This window comes from Phyllopteryx taeniolatus, chromosome 8, assembly GCF_024500385.1.
Source record: "Phyllopteryx taeniolatus isolate TA_2022b chromosome 8, UOR_Ptae_1.2, whole genome shotgun sequence".
Classification (NCBI taxonomy): Eukaryota; Metazoa; Chordata; class Actinopteri; order Syngnathiformes; family Syngnathidae; genus Phyllopteryx; species Phyllopteryx taeniolatus.
Window position 1 is genome coordinate 17,414,990 of NC_084509.1, and position 16,805 is coordinate 17,431,794.

General features: G+C 42.0%; 26 non-coding genes across 26 annotated transcripts; all 26 read left to right on the forward strand.

Annotated features, from left to right (window-relative positions):
- The first annotated feature begins 1,491 nt into the window (after positions 1–1,491).
- trnam-cau (transfer RNA methionine (anticodon CAU)) lies at positions 1,492–1,564 on the forward strand. Its single transcript has one exon. It is a non-coding gene; the product is annotated as a tRNA-Met (tRNA).
- Positions 1,565–2,024: 460 nt separating this feature from the next.
- Positions 2,025–2,097, forward strand: trnam-cau (transfer RNA methionine (anticodon CAU)). Its single transcript has one exon. It is a non-coding gene; the product is annotated as a tRNA-Met (tRNA).
- Positions 2,098–3,614: 1,517 nt separating this feature from the next.
- Positions 3,615–3,687, forward strand: trnam-cau (transfer RNA methionine (anticodon CAU)). The gene has a single exon. It is a non-coding gene; the product is annotated as a tRNA-Met (tRNA).
- Positions 3,688–4,145: 458 nt separating this feature from the next.
- On the forward strand, positions 4,146–4,218 carry trnam-cau (transfer RNA methionine (anticodon CAU)). Its single transcript has one exon. It is a non-coding gene; the product is annotated as a tRNA-Met (tRNA).
- A 457-nt stretch (positions 4,219–4,675) lies between these two features.
- On the forward strand, positions 4,676–4,748 carry trnam-cau (transfer RNA methionine (anticodon CAU)). Its single transcript has one exon. It is a non-coding gene; the product is annotated as a tRNA-Met (tRNA).
- A 458-nt stretch (positions 4,749–5,206) lies between these two features.
- On the forward strand, positions 5,207–5,279 carry trnam-cau (transfer RNA methionine (anticodon CAU)). The gene has a single exon. It is a non-coding gene; the product is annotated as a tRNA-Met (tRNA).
- Positions 5,280–5,758: 479 nt separating this feature from the next.
- Positions 5,759–5,831, forward strand: trnam-cau (transfer RNA methionine (anticodon CAU)). The gene has a single exon. It is a non-coding gene; the product is annotated as a tRNA-Met (tRNA).
- A 456-nt stretch (positions 5,832–6,287) lies between these two features.
- trnam-cau (transfer RNA methionine (anticodon CAU)) lies at positions 6,288–6,360 on the forward strand. Its single transcript has one exon. It is a non-coding gene; the product is annotated as a tRNA-Met (tRNA).
- A 453-nt stretch (positions 6,361–6,813) lies between these two features.
- Positions 6,814–6,886, forward strand: trnam-cau (transfer RNA methionine (anticodon CAU)). Its single transcript has one exon. It is a non-coding gene; the product is annotated as a tRNA-Met (tRNA).
- Positions 6,887–7,346: 460 nt separating this feature from the next.
- trnam-cau (transfer RNA methionine (anticodon CAU)) lies at positions 7,347–7,419 on the forward strand. The gene has a single exon. It is a non-coding gene; the product is annotated as a tRNA-Met (tRNA).
- A 456-nt stretch (positions 7,420–7,875) lies between these two features.
- On the forward strand, positions 7,876–7,948 carry trnam-cau (transfer RNA methionine (anticodon CAU)). Its single transcript has one exon. It is a non-coding gene; the product is annotated as a tRNA-Met (tRNA).
- Positions 7,949–8,408: 460 nt separating this feature from the next.
- Positions 8,409–8,481, forward strand: trnam-cau (transfer RNA methionine (anticodon CAU)). Its single transcript has one exon. It is a non-coding gene; the product is annotated as a tRNA-Met (tRNA).
- Positions 8,482–8,937: 456 nt separating this feature from the next.
- Positions 8,938–9,010, forward strand: trnam-cau (transfer RNA methionine (anticodon CAU)). The gene has a single exon. It is a non-coding gene; the product is annotated as a tRNA-Met (tRNA).
- A 453-nt stretch (positions 9,011–9,463) lies between these two features.
- On the forward strand, positions 9,464–9,536 carry trnam-cau (transfer RNA methionine (anticodon CAU)). The gene has a single exon. It is a non-coding gene; the product is annotated as a tRNA-Met (tRNA).
- Positions 9,537–9,996: 460 nt separating this feature from the next.
- trnam-cau (transfer RNA methionine (anticodon CAU)) lies at positions 9,997–10,069 on the forward strand. The gene has a single exon. It is a non-coding gene; the product is annotated as a tRNA-Met (tRNA).
- Positions 10,070–11,051: 982 nt separating this feature from the next.
- On the forward strand, positions 11,052–11,124 carry trnam-cau (transfer RNA methionine (anticodon CAU)). Its single transcript has one exon. It is a non-coding gene; the product is annotated as a tRNA-Met (tRNA).
- A 460-nt stretch (positions 11,125–11,584) lies between these two features.
- trnam-cau (transfer RNA methionine (anticodon CAU)) lies at positions 11,585–11,657 on the forward strand. Its single transcript has one exon. It is a non-coding gene; the product is annotated as a tRNA-Met (tRNA).
- Positions 11,658–12,113: 456 nt separating this feature from the next.
- trnam-cau (transfer RNA methionine (anticodon CAU)) lies at positions 12,114–12,186 on the forward strand. Its single transcript has one exon. It is a non-coding gene; the product is annotated as a tRNA-Met (tRNA).
- A 458-nt stretch (positions 12,187–12,644) lies between these two features.
- On the forward strand, positions 12,645–12,717 carry trnam-cau (transfer RNA methionine (anticodon CAU)). Its single transcript has one exon. It is a non-coding gene; the product is annotated as a tRNA-Met (tRNA).
- A 456-nt stretch (positions 12,718–13,173) lies between these two features.
- Positions 13,174–13,246, forward strand: trnam-cau (transfer RNA methionine (anticodon CAU)). The gene has a single exon. It is a non-coding gene; the product is annotated as a tRNA-Met (tRNA).
- A 452-nt stretch (positions 13,247–13,698) lies between these two features.
- trnam-cau (transfer RNA methionine (anticodon CAU)) lies at positions 13,699–13,771 on the forward strand. The gene has a single exon. It is a non-coding gene; the product is annotated as a tRNA-Met (tRNA).
- A 460-nt stretch (positions 13,772–14,231) lies between these two features.
- trnat-cgu (transfer RNA threonine (anticodon CGU)) lies at positions 14,232–14,304 on the forward strand. Its single transcript has one exon. It is a non-coding gene; the product is annotated as a tRNA-Thr (tRNA).
- Positions 14,305–14,760: 456 nt separating this feature from the next.
- trnam-cau (transfer RNA methionine (anticodon CAU)) lies at positions 14,761–14,833 on the forward strand. Its single transcript has one exon. It is a non-coding gene; the product is annotated as a tRNA-Met (tRNA).
- A 453-nt stretch (positions 14,834–15,286) lies between these two features.
- On the forward strand, positions 15,287–15,359 carry trnam-cau (transfer RNA methionine (anticodon CAU)). Its single transcript has one exon. It is a non-coding gene; the product is annotated as a tRNA-Met (tRNA).
- A 460-nt stretch (positions 15,360–15,819) lies between these two features.
- Positions 15,820–15,892, forward strand: trnam-cau (transfer RNA methionine (anticodon CAU)). Its single transcript has one exon. It is a non-coding gene; the product is annotated as a tRNA-Met (tRNA).
- A 456-nt stretch (positions 15,893–16,348) lies between these two features.
- Positions 16,349–16,421, forward strand: trnam-cau (transfer RNA methionine (anticodon CAU)). The gene has a single exon. It is a non-coding gene; the product is annotated as a tRNA-Met (tRNA).
- The last annotated feature ends 384 nt before the right edge of the window (positions 16,422–16,805 follow it).

The following is a 16,805-nucleotide window of genomic DNA, read 5'->3' on the forward strand; positions in this document are numbered from 1 at the left end:
AGGCACCAACAGCTGCATCAAGCAAGGCACCGTGGAAAAGTGAGATACAGTAAATAATTGTATGTAAACCAAAGCTGTAAATCACAACAATTACACTTATTTTTCCGGCTACAGTATGTATGGCAAGTCAAGGCTGTGGCATTGCATATCAACATCATGTGACGTATATCTGTATTAAAGCTTTGCGGGGCCTTACAATCACATGCTCATTTTGTCAAAAAACAGGTAGTCAATCTCAAAGCTCTTCATATCATACCAATTTACACCTGTGTAGTCAAAATAATCTCGCACACGTGTATGTGTGGCCTTGAGAGTTATGAGGCTGGAAGTAATATTAAAAGATCATAAAGGGAAATGAATGTAGTTATTTGAATAATGGATAAAACTGAAATAAGTAAGTACTATATGAAATAATAAAAGAAGCATGAGTCATTTGAACAAAAGATTCACTAGCTGCCTTTGTTTTGGAGTGTGTGTTAGTTTGTATGCACGTTTTATGTTGAAAATGCTATTTAGATGAGTATGAATTTTTAAGCGCTAAAAACCCAGTTACTCAAAAGTACAGTACTCAAAAACAGTTCTACAGCAAATAATGTTTGTCTCCAGTTTCTCTAACAGTGGCAGTTTAAGTCTGTGTTTTATAATTATTCATTCATTTATTTTCCGGAAACCATTTGAGTCGGCTCCAATGGTTGCTACCTAAGGGGTCTTTCTGAATCCTTTGTATTTGTCGGTATGCAAGAGCAGATGAGAATGATTTTTTTTATCAGAAACAGGTGCTCAAGTGTCATTGTCTGAAGGCTGTTAAATCAAGCATCACACGAGGTACGTTTTTTAAAAAACAATTCAAACAGTGACTCTTGCTAAGTGAACTCAGGTCAACCAACTCCATGTACTTGACTGTTCCCGACAATAAACTAGAAGTAATTTTCTGGACTATCAATTCTGCTGGTTACCGGTTTCCACCACATATATAGAGAAAATTTATAACACATCTGACTGTATCATTCAGCCTCGTTGGCACAGTAGGCAGTGTGTCAGTCTCATAATCTGAATGTCGTGAGTTCGATCCTCATAAGAGGCAGGTGTTTTAAAATACATCGCAGAAAGTGACTTTTTCTGAGGAAACCATTCATCCAGCGCAAGTTGACAAAGCAACGAATGCTCAACAATCCTGATCAGGGACCGAATCAAGGGCATTTCTCTACCCCCAGTTGGCTCCTATGCTTGCTACCGAAGTAGTCGTTCTGAGTCCTTTGTATTTGTCGGTATGCAAGAGCAGATGAGAATGATTTTTTTCTCAGAAACAGGTGCTCAAGTGTCATTGTCTGAAGGCTGTGAAAAAAAGCATCACACGAGGTACGTCTTTTAAAAACAATTCAAACAATGACTCTTGGTGAGTGAACTTAGGTCAACCAACTCCTTGGACTTGACTGCTCGTTACCACCACCTCTGTAGGGAAATTTATGACGTATCTGATTGCCTCACTCAGCCTCGTTGGCACAGTCGGCAGTGCGTCAGTCTCATAATCCGAAGGTCGTGAGTTCGATCCTCATATGAGGCAGGTGTTTTAAAATAAATGGCAGACAGTGACTTTTTCTGATGAAACCATTCATCAAGTGCAAGTTGCCAAAGCAACGAATGGTCAACAATCGTGACCAAGGACCGTATCAAGGGCATTTCTCTACCCCCAGTCGGCTTCTATGGTTTCCACTTCAGGCGTCATTGTGAGTCCTTTGTATTTGTTGCTTTGCAAGAGCAGATGAGAATTATTTTTTTAATAGGAAACAGGTGTACAAGTGTAATAGTCTGAAGGCTGTGAAATCAAGCATCACACGAGGTACGTCTTTTAAAAACAATTCAAACAGTGACTCTTGGTGAGTGAACTTAGGTCAACCAACTCCTTGGACTTGACTGTTCCCGACAATAGACAAGAAATAATTTTCTGTACTATCAATTCTGCTGGTTACCGGTTACCAACACCTATGTGGGGAAATTTATAACATATCTGACTGAATCACTCAGCCTCGTTGGCACAGTAGGCAGTGCGTCAGTCTCATAATCTGAAGGTCGTGAGTTCGATCCTCATATGAGGCAGGTGTTTTAAAATAAATGGCAGACAGTGACTTTTTCTGAGGAAATCATACATCAAGCGCAAGTTGCCAAAGCAACGAATGGTCAACAATCGTGAACAAGGACCGTATAAAGAGCAATACTCTACCCCCAGTTGGCTTCTATGGTTTCCACTTAAGGCGTCATTGTGAGTCCTTTGTATTTGTTGCTTTGCAAGAGCAGATGAGAATGATTTTTTTTCTAAGAAACAGGTGTCCAAGTGTCATCGTCTGAAGGCTGTGAAATCAAGCATCACACGAGGTACGTCTTTTAAAAACAATTCAAACAGTGACTCTTGGTGAGTGAACTTAGGTCAACCAACTCCTTGGACTTGACTGTTCCCGACAATAGACAAGAAATAATTTTCTGAACTATCAATTCTGCTGTTTACCGGTTACCACCACCTTTGTAGGGAAATTTATAACATATTTGACCGCAACACTCATCCTTGTAGGAACAGTAGGCAGTGCGTCAGTCTCATAATCTGAAGGTTGTGAGTTCGATCCTCATACAAGGCAGGTGTTTTAAAATACATCACAGACAGTGATTTTTTCTGAGGAAACCATTCATCCAGCGCAAGTTGCCAAAGCAATGAATGGTCAACAATCGTGACCAAGGACCGTATCAAGGGCATTTCTCTACCCCCAGTGAGCTTCTATGTTTGGCACCTAAGGTGTCATTGTGAGTCCTTTGTATTTGTTGCTTTGCAAGAGCAGATGAGAATGATTTTTTTCTAAGAAACAGGTGCACAAGTGTCATCGTCTGAAGGCTGTGAAATCAAGCATCACACGAGGTACGTCTTTTAAAAACAATTCAAACAGTGACTCTTGGTGAGTGAACTTAGGTCAACCAACTCCTTGGACTTGACTGTTCCCGACAATAGACAAGAAATAATTTTCTGAACTATCAATTCTGCTACCGGTTACCACCACCTTTGTAGGGAAATTTATAACATATTTGACTGCAACACTCATCCTTGTTGGAACAGTAGGAAGTGCGTCAGTCTCATAATCTGAAGGTTGTGAGTTCGATCCTCATACAAGGCAGGTGTTTTAAAATAAATGGCAGACAGTGACTTTTTCTGAGGAAACCAAACATCCAGCGCAAGTTTCCAAAGCAACGAATGGTCAACAATCCTGACCAGGGACCGAATCAAGGGCATTTCTCTGCCCCCAGTCGGCTCCTATGGCTGGTACCTAAGGGGTCTTTCTGAGTCCTTTGTATTTGTCGGTATGCAAGGGCGGATGAGAATGATTTTTTTATCAGAAACAGGTGCTCAAGTGTCATTGTCTGAAGGCTGTTAAATCAAGCATCACACGAGGTACGTCTTTTAAAAACAATTCAAACAGTGGCTCTTGCTGAGTGAACTGAGGTCAACCAACTCCATGTACTTGACTGTTCCCGACAATAAACTAGAATTTTCTGGACTATCAATTCTGCTGGTTACCGGTTTCCACCACATATATAGAGAAAATTTATAACACATCTGATTGAATCATTCAGCCTCGTTGGCACAGTAGGCAGTGCGTCAGTCTCATAATCTGAAGGTCGTGAGTTCGATCCTCATACGAGGCAGGTGTTTTAAAATACATCACAGACAGTGACTTTTTCTGAGGAAACCAGACATAAAGCGCAAGTTGCCAAAGCAACGAATGGTCAACAATCGTGAACAAGGACTGTATCAAGGGCTTTTTTCTGCCCCCAGTTGGCTTCAATGGTTTCCACCTAAGGCGTCGTTGTGAGTCTTTTGTATTTGTTGCTATGCAAGAGTAGATGAGAATAATTTTTTTTCTAAGAAACAGGTGCACAAGTGTCATTGTCTGAAGGCTGTGAAATCAAGCAATACATGAGGTACGTCTTTTAAAAACAATTCAAACAGTGACACTTGCTGAGTGATCTTAGGTCAACCAACTCCTTGGACTTGACTGTTCCCGCCAATAGAATAGAAATATTTTTCTGTACTATCATCTGCTGGTTACCGGTTACCACCACCTATGTAGGGAAATTTATAACATATCTAACTGCATCACTCAGCCTCGTTGGCACAGTAGGCAGTGCGTCAGTCTCATAATCTTTAGGTCGTGAGTTCGATCCTCATACGAGGCAGGTGTTTTAAAATAAATCGCAGAAAGTGACTTTTTCTGAGGAAAACATACATCAAGCGCAAGTTGCCAAAGCAACGAATGGTCAACAATCGTGACCAAGGACCGTATCAAGGGCATTTCTCTGCCCCCAGTCGGCTTCTATGGTTTCCACTTAAGGCGTCATTGGAAGTCCTTTGTATTTGTTGATTTGCAAGAGCAGATGAGAATGATTTTTTTTCTAAGAAACAGGTGTCCAAGTGTCATCGTCTGAAGGCTGTGAAATCAAGCATCACACGAGGTACGTCTTTTAAAAACAATTCAATCAGTGACTCTTGGTGAGTGAACTTAGGTCAACCAACTCCATGTACTTGACTGTTCCCGACAATAAACTAGAATTTTCTGGACTATCAATTCTGCTGGTTACCGGTTTCCACCACATATATAGAGAAAATTTATAACACATCTGATTGTATCGTTCAGCCTCGTTGGCACAGTAGGCAGTGCGTCAGTCTCATAATCTGAAGGTCGTGAGTTCGATCCTCATACGAGGCAGGTGTTTTAAAATACATCACAGACAGTGACTTTTTCTGAGGAAACCAGACATAAAGCGCAAGTTGCCAAAGCAACGAATGGTCAACAATCGTGAACAAGGACCGTATCAAGGGCGTTTTTCTGCCCCCAGTTGGCTTCAATGGTTTCCACCTAAGGCGTCGTTGTGAGTCTTTTGTATTTGTTGCTATGCAAGAGTAGATGAGAATAATTTTTTTTCTAAGAAACAGGTGCACAAGTGTCATTGTCTGATGGCTGTGAAATCAAGCAATACACGAGGTACGTCTTTTAAAAACAATTCAAACAGTGACACTTGCTGAGTGATCTTAGGTCAACCAACTCCTTGGACTTGACTGTTCCCGCCAATAGAATAGAAATATTTTTCTGTACTAGCATCTGCTGGTTACCGGTTACCACCACCTATGTAAGGAAATTTATAACAATTCAAACTGCATCTCTCAGCCTCGTTGGCACAGTAGGCAGTGCGTCAGTCTCATAATCTGAAGGTCGTGAGTTCGATCCTCATACGAGGCAGGTGTTTTAAAATAAATCGCAGAAAGTGACTTTTTCTGAGGAAAACATACATCAAGCGCAAGTTGCCAAAGCAACGAATGGTCAACAATCGTGACCAAGGACCGTATCAAGGGCATTTCTCTGCCCCCAGTCGGCTTCTACGGTTTCCACTTAAGGCGTCATTGGAAGTCCTTTGTATTTGTTGCTTTGCAAGAGCAGATGAGAATGATTTTTTCTCAAAGAAACAGGTGTCCAAGTGTTATCGTCTGAAGGCTGTGAAATCAAGCATCACACGAGGTACGTCTTTTAAAAACAATTCAATCAGTGACTCTTGGTGAGTGAACTTAGGTCAACTAACTCCTTGGACTTGACTGTTCCCGACAATAGACAAGAAATAATTTTCTGTACGATCAATTCTGCTGTTTACCGGTTACCACCACCTATGAAGGGAAATTTATAACATATTTAACTGCATTAACTACATCTGATTGTATCAGTCAGCCTCGTTGGCACAGTAGGCAGTGCGTCAGTCTCATAATCTGAAGGTCGTGAGTTCGATCCTCATACGAGGCAGGTGTTTTAAAATACATCGCAGAAAGTGACTTTTTCTGAGGAAACCAAACATCCAGCACAAGTTTCCAAAGCAACGAATGGTCAACAATCTTGACCAGGGACCGAATCAAGGGCATTTCTCTGCCCCCAGTCGGCTCCTATGGCTGGTACCTAAGGGGTCTTTCTGAGTCCTTTGTATTTGTCGGTATGCAAGGGCGGATGAGAATGATTTTTTTATCAGAAACAGGTGCTCAAGTGTCATTGTCTGAAGGCTGTTAAATCAAGCATCACACGAGGTACGTCTTTTAAAAACAATTCAAACAGTGGCTCTTGCTGAGTGAACTGAGGTCAACCAACTCCATGTACTTGACTGTTCCCGACAATAAACTAGAATTTTCTGGACTATCAATTCTGCTGGTTACCGGTTTCCACCACATATATAGAGAAAATTTATAACACATCTGCTTGTATCATTCAGCCTCGTTGGCACAGTAGGCAGTGCGTCAGTCTCATAATCTGAAGGTCGTGAGTTCGATCCTCATCCGAGGCAGGTGTTTTAAAATACATCACAGACAGTGACTTTTTCTGAGGAAACCAGACATAAAGCGCAAGTTGCCAAAGCAACGAATGGTCAACAATCGTGAACAAGGACTGTATCAAGGGTGTTTTTCTGCCCCCAGTTGGCTTCAATGGTTTCCACCTAAGGCGTCGTTGTGAGTCTTTTGTATTTGTTGCTATGCAAGAGTAGATGAGAATAATTTTTTTTCTAAGAAACAGGTGCACAAGTGTCATTGTCTGAAGGCTGTGAAATCAAGCAATACACGAGGTACGTCTTTTAAAAACAATTCAAACAGTGACACTTGCTGAGTGATCTTAGGTCAACCAACTCCTTGGACTTGACTATTCCCGCCAATAGAAATATTTTTCTGTACTAGCATCTGCTGGCTACCGGTTACCACCACCTATGTAGGGAAATTTATAACACATCTGATTGTATCAGTCAGCCTCGTTGGCACAGTAGGCAGTGCGTCAGTCTCATAATCTGAAGGTCATGAGTTCGATCCTCATATGAGGCAGGTGTTTTAAAATAAATCGCAGAAAGTGACTTTTTCTGAGGAAAACATACATCAAGCGCAAGTTGCCAAAGCAACGAATGGTCAACAATCGTGACCAAGGACCGTATCAAGGGCATTTCTCTGCCCCCAGTCGGCTTCTACGGTTTCCACTTAAGGCGTCATTGGAAGTCCTTTGTATTTGTTGCTTTGCAAGAGTAGATGAGAATAATTTTTTTTCTAAGAAACAGGTGCACAATTGTCATTGTCTGAAGGCTGTGAAATCAAGCAATACACGAGGTACGTCTTTTAAAAACAATTCAAACAGTGACACTTGGTGAGTGAACTTAGGTCAACTAACTCCTTGGACTTGACTGTTCCCGACAATAGACAAGAAATAATTTTCTGTACTATCAATTCTGCTGGCTACCGGTTACCACCACCTATGTAGGGAAATTTATAATACATCTGATTGTATCAGTCAGCCTCGTTGGCACAGTAGGCAGTGCGTCAGTCTCATAATCTGAAGGTCGTGAGTTCGATCCTCATACGAGGCAGGTGTTTTAAAATACATCGCAGAAAGTGACTTTTTCTGAGGAAACCAAACATCCAGCGCAAGTTTCCAAAGCAACGAATGGTCAACAATCCTGACCAGGGACAGAATCAAGGGCATTTCTCTGCCCCCAGTCGGCTCCTATGGCTGGAACCTAAGGGGTCTTTCTGAGTCCTTTGTATTTGTCGGTATGCAAGGGCGGATGAGAATGATTTTTTTATCAGAAACAGGTGCTCAATTGTCATTGTCTGAAGGCTGTTAAATCAAGCATCACATGAGGTACGTCTTTTAAAAACAATTCAAACAGTGGCTCTTGCTGAGTGAACTGAGGTCAACCAACTCCATGTACTTGACTGTTCCCGACAATAAACTAGAATTTTCTGGACTATCAATTCTGCTGGTTACCGGTTTCCACCACATATATAGAGAAAATTTATAACACATCTGATTGAATCATTCAGCCTCGTTGGCACAGTAGGCAGTGCGTCAGTCTCATAATCTGAAGGTCATGAGTTCGATCCTCATACGAGGCAGGTGTTTTAAAATACATCACAGAAAGTGACTTTTTCTGAGGAAAACATACATCAAGCGCAAGTTGCCAAAGCAACGAATGGTCAACAATCGTGACCAAGGACCGTATCAAGGGCATTTCTCTGCCCCCAGTCGGCTTCTACGGTTTCCACTTAAGGCGTCATTGGAAGTCCTTTGTATTTGTTGCTTTGCAAGAGTAGATGAGAATAATTTTTTTTCTAAGAAACAGGTGCACAATTGTCATTGTCTGAAGGCTGTGAAATCAAGCAATACACGAGGTACGTCTTTTAAAAACAATTCAAACAGTGACACTTGGTGAGTGAACTTAGGTCAACTAACTCCTTGGACTTGACTGTTCCCGACAATAGACAAGAAATAATTTTCTGTACTATCAATTCTGCTGGCTACCGGTTACCACCACCTATGTAGGGAAATTTATAATACATCTGATTATATCAGTCAGCCTCGTTGGCACAGTAGGCAGTGCGTCAGTCTCATAATCTGAAGGTCGTGAGTTCGATCCTCATACGAGGCAGGTGTTTTAAAATACATCGCAGAAAGTGACTTTTTCTGAGGAAACCAAACATCCAGCGCAAGTTTCCAAAGCAACGAATGGTCAACAATCCTGACCAGGGACAGAATCAAGGGCATTTCTCTGCCCCCAGTCGGCTCCTATGGCTGGAACCTAAGGGGTCTTTCTGAGTCCTTTGTATTTGTCGGTATGCAAGGGCGGATGAGAATGATTTTTTTATCAGAAACAGGTGCTCAATTGTCATTGTCTGAAGGCTGTTAAATCAAGCATCACATGAGGTACGTCTTTTAAAAACAATTCAAACAGTGGCTCTTGCTGAGTGAACTGAGGTCAACCAACTCCATGTACTTGACTGTTCCCGACAATAAACTAGAATTTTCTGGACTATCAATTCTGCTGGTTACCGGTTTCCACCACATATATAGAGAAAATTTATAACACATCTGATTGAATCATTCAGCCTCGTTGGCACAGTAGGCAGTGCGTCAGTCTCATAATCTGAAGGTCATGAGTTCGATCCTCATACGAGGCAGGTGTTTTAAAATACATCACAGACAGTGACTTTTTCTGAGGAAACCAGACATCAAGCGCAAGTTGCCAAAGCAACGAATGGTCAACAATCGTGAACAAGGACTGTATCAAGGGTGTTTTTCTGCCCCCAGTTGGCTTCAATGGTTTCCACCTAAGGCGTCGTTGTGAGTCTTTTGTATTTGTTGCTATGCAAGAGTAGATGAGAATAATTTTTTTTCTAAGAAACAGGTGCACAAGTGTCATTGTCTGAAGGCTGTGAAATCAAGCAATACACGAGGTACGTCTTTTAAAAACAATTCAAACAGTGACACTTGCTGAGTGATCTTAGGTCAACCAACTCCTTGGACTTGACTATTCCCGCCAATAGAAATATTTTTCTGTACTAGCATCTGCTGGCTACCGGTTACCACCACCTATGTAGGGAAATTTATAACACATCTGATTGTATCAGTCAACGTCGTTGGCACAGTAGGCAGTGCGTCAGTCTCATAATCTGAAGGTCATGAGTTCGATCCTCATATGAGGCAGGTGTTTTAAAATAAATCGCAGAAAGTGACTTTTTCTGAGGAAAACATACATCAAGCGCAAGTTGCCAAAGCAACGAATGGTCAACAATCGTGACCAAGGACCGTATCAAGGGCATTTCTCTGCCCCCAGTCGGCTTCTACGGTTTCCACTTAAGGCGTCATTGGAAGTCCTTTGTATTTGTTGCTTTGCAAGAGCAGTTGAGAATGATTTTGTCTCAAAGAAACAGGTGTCCAAGTGTTATCGTCTGAAGGCTGTGAAATCAAGCATCACACGAGGTACGTCTTTTAAAAACAATTCAATCAGTGACTCTTGGTGAGTGAACTTAGGTCAACTAACTCCTTGGACTTGACTGTTCCCGACAATAGACAAGAAATAATTTTCTGTACGATCAATTCTGCTGGTTACCGGTTACCACCACCTATGAAGGGAAATTTATAACATATTTAACTGCATTACTCAGCCTCGTTGGCACAGTAGGCAGTGCGTCAGTCTCATAATCTGAAGGTCGTGAGTTCGATCCTCATACGAGGCAGGTGTTTTAAAATACATCGCAGAAAGTGACTTTTTCTGAGGAAACCAAACATCCAGCACAAGTTTCCAAAGCAACGAATGGTCAACAATCTTGACCAGGGACCGAATCAAGGGCATTTCTCTGCCCCCAGTCGGCTCCTATGGCTGGTACCTAAGGGGTCTTTCTGAGTCCTTTGTATTTGTCGGTATGCAAGGGCGGATGAGAATGATTTTTTTATCAGAAACAGGTGCTCAAGTGTCATTGTCTGAAGGCTGTTAAATCAAGCATCACACGAGGTACGTCTTTTAAAAACAATTCAAACAGTGGCTCTTGCTGAGTGAACTGAGGTCAACCAACTCCATGTACTTGACTGTTCCCGACAATAAACTAGAATTTTCTGGACTATCAATTCTGCTGGTTACCGGTTTCCACCACATATATAGAGAAAATTTATAACACATCTGCTTGTATCATTCAGCCTCGTTGGCACAGTAGGCAGTGCGTCAGTCTCATAATGTGAAGGTCGTGAGTTCGATCCTCATCCGAGGCAGGTGTTTTAAAATACATCACAGACAGTGACTTTTTCTGAGGAAACCAGACATAAAGCGCAAGTTGCCAAAGCAACGAATGGTCAACAATCGTGAACAAGGACTGTATCAAGGGTGTTTTTCTGCCCCCAGTTGGCTTCAATGGTTTCCACCTAAGGCGTCGTTGTGAGTCTTTTGTATTTGTTGCTATGCAAGAGTAGATGAGAATAATTTTTTTTCTAAGAAACAGGTGCACAAGTGTCATTGTCTGAAGGCTGTGAAATCAAGCAATACACGAGGTACGTCTTTTAAAAACAATTCAAACAGTGACACTTGCTGAGTGATCTTAGGTCAACCAACTCCTTGGACTTGACTATTCCCGCCAATAGAAATATTTTTCTGTACTAGCATCTGCTGGCTACCGGTTACCACCACCTATGTAGGGAAATTTATAACACATCTGATTGTATCAGTCAGCCTCGTTGGCACAGTAGGCAGTGCGTCAGTCTCATAATCTGAAGGTCATGAGTTCGATCCTCATATGAGGCAGGTGTTTTAAAATAAATCGCAGAAAGTGACTTTTTCTGAGGAAAACATAAATCAAGCGCAAGTTGCCAAAGCAACGAATGGTCAACAATCGTGACCAAGGACCGTATCAAGGGCATTTCTCTGCCCCCAGTCGGCTTCTATGGTTTCCACTTAAGGCGTCATTGGAAGTCCTTTGTATTTGTTGCTTTGCAAGAGCAGATGAGAATGATTTTTTTTCTAAGAAACAGGTGTCCAAGTGTCATCGTCTGAAGGCTGTGAAATCAAGCATCACATGAGGTACGTCTTTTAAAAACAATTCAATCAGTGACTCTTGGTGAGTGAACTTAGGTCAACTAACTCCTTGGACTTGACTGTTCCCGACAATAGACAAGAAATAATTTTCTGTACTATCAATTCTGCTGGTTACCGGTTACCACCACCTATGAAGGGAAATTTATAACATATTTAACTGCATTACTCAGCCTCGTTGGCACAGTAGGCAGTGCGTCAGTCTCATAATCTGAAGGTCGTGAGTTCGATCCTCATACGAGGCAGGTGTTTTAAAATACATCGCAGAAAGTGACTTTTTCTGAGGAAACCAAACATCCAGCGCAAGTTTCCAAAGCAACGAATGGTCAACAATCCTGACCAGGGACCGAATCAAGGGCATTTCTCTGCCCCCAGTCGGCTCCTATGGCTGGTACCTAAGGGGTCTTTCTGAGTCCTTTGTATTTGTCGGTATGCAAGGGCGGATGAGAATGATTTTTTTATCAGAAACCGGTGCTCAAGTGTCATTGTCTGAAGGCTGTTAAATCAAGCATCACACGAGGTACGTCTTTTAAAAACAATTCAAACAGTGGCTCTTGCTGAGTGAACTGAGGTCAACCAACTCCATGTACTTGACTGTTCCCGACAATAAACTAGAACTTTCTGGACTATCAATTCTGCTGGTTACCGGTTTCCACCACATATATAGAGAACATTTATAACACATCTGATTGCATCATTCAGCCTCGTTGGCACAGTAGGCAGTGCGTCAGTCTCATAATCTGAAGGTCGTGAGTTCGATCCTCATACGAGGCAGGTGTTTTAAAATACATCGCAGAAAGTGACTTTTTCTGAGGAAAACATACATCAAGCGCAAGTTGCCAAAGCAACGAATGGTCAACAATCGTGAACAAGGACTGTATCAAGCGCGTTTTTCTGCCCCCAGTTGGCTTCAATGGTTTCCACCTAAGGCGTCGTTGTGAGTCTTTTGTATTTGTTGCTATGCAAGAGTAGATGAGAATAATTTTTTTTCTAAGAAACAGGTGCACAAGTATCATTGTCTGAAGGCTGTGAAATCAAGCAATACACGAGGTACGTCTTTTAAAAACAATTCAAACAGTGACACTTGCTGAGTGATCTTAGGTCAACCAACTCCTTGGACTTGACTATTCCCGCCAATAGAATAGAAATATTTTTCTGTACTAGCATCTGCTGGCTACCGGTTACCACCACCTATGTAGGGAAATTTATAACACATCTGATTGTATCAGTCAGCCTCGTTGGCACAGTAGGCAGTGCGTCAGTCTCATAATCTGAAGGTCGTGAGTTCGATCCTCATACGAGGCAGGTGTTTTAAAATACATCGCAGAAAGTGACTTTTTCTGAGGAAACCAAACATCCAGCGCAAGTTTCCAAAGCAACGAATGGTCAACAATCCTGACCAGGGACAGAATCAAGGGCATTTCTCTGCCCCCAGTCGGCTCCTATGGCTGGAACCTAAGGGGTCTTTCTGAGTCCTTTGTATTTGTCGGTATGCAAGGGCGGATGAGAATGATTTTTTTATCAGAAACAGGTGCTCAATTGTCATTGTCTGAAGGCTGTTAAATCAAGCATCACACGAGGTACGTCTTTTAAAAACAATTCAAACAGTGGCTCTTGCTGAGTGAACTGAGGTCAACCAACTCCATGTACTTGACTGTTCCCGACAATAAACTAGAATTTTCTGGACTATCAATTCTGCTGGTTACCGGTTTCCACCACATATATAGAGAAAATTTATAACACATCTGATTGAATCATTCAGCCTCGTTGGCACAGTAGGCAGTGCGTCAGTCTCATAATCTGAAGGTCATGAGTTCGATCCTCATACGAGGCAGGTGTTTTAAAATACATCACAGACAGTGACTTTTTCTGAGGAAACCAGACATCAAGCGCAAGTTGCCAAAGCAACGAATGGTCAACAATCGTGAACAAGGACCGTATCAAGGGTGTTTTTCTGCCCCCAGTTGGCTTCAATGGTTTCCACCTAAGGCGTCGTTGTGAGTCTTTTGTATTTGTTGCTATGCAAGAGTAGATGAGAATAATTTTTTTTCTAAGAAACAGGTGCACAAGTGTCATTGTCTGAAGGCTGTGAAATCAAGCAATACACGAGGTACGTCTTTTAAAAACAATTCAAACAGTGACACTTGCTGAGTGATCTTAGGTCAACCAACTCCTTGGACTTGACTATTCCCGCCAATAGAAATATTTTCTGTACTAGCATCTGCTGGCTACCGGTTACCACCACCTATGTAGGGAAATTTATAACACATCTGATTGTATCAGTCAACCTCGTTGGCACAGTAGGCAGTGCGTCAGTCTCATAATCTGAAGGTCATGAGTTCGATCCTCATATGAGGCAGGTGTTTTAAAATAAATCGCAGAAAGTGACTTTTTCTGAGGAAAACATACATCAAGCGCAAGTTGCCAAAGCAACGAATGGTCAACAATCGTGACCAAGGACCGTATCAAGGGCATTTCTCTGCCCCCAGTCGGCTTCTACGGTTTCCACTTAAGGCGTCATTGGAAGTCCTTTGTATTTGTTGCTTTGCAAGAGCAGTTGAGAATGATTTTGTCTCAAAGAAACAGGTGTCCAAGTGTTATCGTCTGAAGGCTGTGAAATCAAGCATCACACGAGGTACGTCTTTTAAAAACAATTCAATCAGTGACTCTTGGTGAGTGAACTTAGGTCAACTAACTCCTTGGACTTGACTGTTCCCGACAATAGACAAGAAATAATTTTCTGTACGATCAATTCTGCTGGTTACCGGTTACCACCACCTATGAAGGGAAATTTATAACATATTTAACTGCATTACTCAGCCTCGTTGGCACAGTAGGCAGTGCGTCAGTCTCGTAATCTGAAGGTCGTGAGTTCGATCCTCATACGAGGCAGGTGTTTTAAAATACATCGCAGAAAGTGACTTTTTCTGAGGAAACCAAACATCCAGCACAAGTTTCCAAAGCAACGAATGGTCAACAATCTTGACCAGGGACCGAATCAAGGGCATTTCTCTGCCCCCAGTCGGCTCCTATGGCTGGTACCTAAGGGGTCTTTCTGAGTCCTTTGTATTTGTCGGTATGCAAGGGCGGATGAGAATGATTTTTTTATCAGAAACAGGTGCTCAAGTGTCATTGTCTGAAGGCTGTTAAATCAAGCATCACACGAGGTACGTCTTTTAAAAACAATTCAAACAGTGGCTCTTGCTGAGTGAACTGAGGTCAACCAACTCCATGTACTTGACTGTTCCCGACAATAAACTAGAATTTTCTGGACTATCAATTCTGCTGGTTACCGGTTTCCACCACATATATAGAGAAAATTTATAACACATCTGCTTGTATCATTCAGCCTCGTTGGCACAGTAGGCAGTGCGTCAGTCTCATAATCTGAAGGTCGTGAGTTCGATCCTCATCCGAGGCAGGTGTTTTAAAATACATCACAGACAGTGACTTTTTCTGAGGAAACCAGACATAAAGCGCAAGTTGCCAAAGCAACGAATGGTCAACAATCGTGAACAAGGACTGTATCAAGGGTGTTTTTCTGCCCCCAGTTGGCTTCAATGGTTTCCACCTAAGGCGTCGTTGTGAGTCTTTTGTATTTGTTGCTATGCAAGAGTAGATGAGAATAATTTTTTTTCTAAGAAACAGGTGCACAAGTGTCATTGTCTGAAGGCTGTGAAATCAAGCAATACACGAGGTACGTCTTTTAAAAACAATTCAAACAGTGACACTTGCTGAGTGATCTTAGGTCAACCAACTCCTTGGACTTGACTATTCCCGCCAATAGAAATATTTTTCTGTACTAGCATCTGCTGGCTACCGGTTACCACCACCTATGTAGGGAAATTTATAACACATCTGATTGTATCAGTCAGCCTCGTTGGCACAGTAGGCAGTGCGTCAGTCTCATAATCTGAAGGTCATGAGTTCGATCCTCATATGAGGCAGGTGTTTTAAAATAAATCGCAGAAAGTGACTTTTTCTGAGGAAAACATACATCAAGCGCAAGTTGCCAAAGCAACGAATGGTCAACAATCGTGACCAAGGACCGTATCAAGGGCATTTCTCTGCCCCCAGTCGGCTTCTATGGTTTCCACTTAAGGCGTCATTGGAAGTCCTTTGTATTTGTTGCTTTGCAAGAGCAGATGAGAATGATTTTTTTTCTAAGAAACAGGTGTCCAAGTGTCATCGTCTGAAGGCTGTGAAATCAAGCATCACATGAGGTACGTCTTTTAAAAACAATTCAATCAGTGACTCTTGGTGAGTGAACTTAGGTCAACTAACTCCTTGGACTTGACTGTTCCCGACAATAGACAAGAAATAATTTTCTGTACTATCAATTCTGCTGGTTACCGGTTACCACCACCTATGAAGGGAAATTTATAACATATTTAACTGCATTACTCAGCCTCGTTGGCACAGTAGGCAGTGCGTCAGTCTCATAATCTGAAGGTCGTGAGTTCGATCCTCATACGAGGCAGGTGTTTTAAAATACATCGCAGAAAGTGACTTTTTCTGAGGAAACCAAACATCCAGCGCAAGTTTCCAAAGCAACGAATGGTCAACAATCCTGACCAGGGACCGAATCAAGGGCATTTCTCTGCCCCCAGTCGGCTCCTATGGCTGGTACCTAAGGGGTCTTTCTGAGTCCTTTGTATTTGTCGGTATGCAAGGGCGGATGAGAATGATTTTTTTATCAGAAACCGGTGCTCAAGTGTCATTGTCTGAAGGCTGTTAAATCAAGCATCACACGAGGTACGTCTTTTAAAAACAATTCAAACAGTGGCTCTTGCTGAGTGAACTGAGGTCAACCAACTCCATGTACTTGACTGTTCCCGACAATAAACTAGAACTTTCTGGACTATCAATTCTGCTGGTTACCGGTTTCCACCACATATATAGAGAAAATTTATAACACATCTGATTGCATCATTCAGCCTCGTTGGCACAGTAGGCAGTGCGTCAGTCTCATAATCTGAAGGTCGTGAGTTCGATCCTCATACGAGGCAGGTGTTTTAAAATACATCGCAGAAAGTGACTTTTTCTGAGGAAAACATACATCAAGCGCAAGTTGCCAAAGCAACGAATGGTCAACAATCGTGAACAAGGACTGTATCAAGGGCGTTTTTCTGCCCCCAGTTGGCTTCAATGGTTTCCACCTAAGGCGTCGTTGTGAGTCTTTTGTATTTGTTGCTATGCAAGAGTAGATGAGAATAATTTTTTTTCTAAGAAACAGGTGCACAAGTATCATTGTCTGAAGGCTGTGAAATCAAGCAATACACGAGGTACGTCTTTTAAAAACAATTCAAACAGTGACACTTGCTGAGTGATCTTAGGTCAACCAACTCCTTGGACTTGACTATTCCCGCCAATAGAATAGAAATATTTTTCTG